Genomic DNA, 496 nt, shown 5'->3' on the forward strand with positions numbered 1-496 from the left:
CAAACACACGTACAAACTTTATATCTCTCCTTCTTTGATACGAATGCAGTCTCATAAATCGTAATCAGAATCACATAATATCTGTTATCTACGTATAGCATTGAAGGTCAATGATTATATCTTGACGATTAAACGTGTGTGTGTGTGTGTGTGTGTGTGTGTGTGTGTGTGTGTGTGTGTTTGTGTGTGTGTGTGTGTGTGTGTGTGTGTGTGTGTGTGTGTGTGTGTGTGTGTGTGTGTGTGTGTGTGTGTGTGTGTGTGTGTGTGTGTGTGTGTGTGTGTGTGTGTGTGTTCCTCAGTGTAAGCATAAATATTCCAACATTCAGTCATGGACTTCAACTAACTATCTCTACCCACAAACATACAAACCTCAAACCCAAATCCACCATCATCCACCAACGGTATCTAGCTTTCCATCATCTAATGTGTGTGTAGTGGGGATTATAAAGGGTCACCTTTAGACACAATTAAGCACAACATAAATGAGTGTTAATAA

This window comes from Gadus chalcogrammus, chromosome 4 (assembly GCF_026213295.1).
Source record: "Gadus chalcogrammus isolate NIFS_2021 chromosome 4, NIFS_Gcha_1.0, whole genome shotgun sequence".
NCBI lineage: Eukaryota > Metazoa > Chordata > Actinopteri > Gadiformes > Gadidae > Gadus > Gadus chalcogrammus.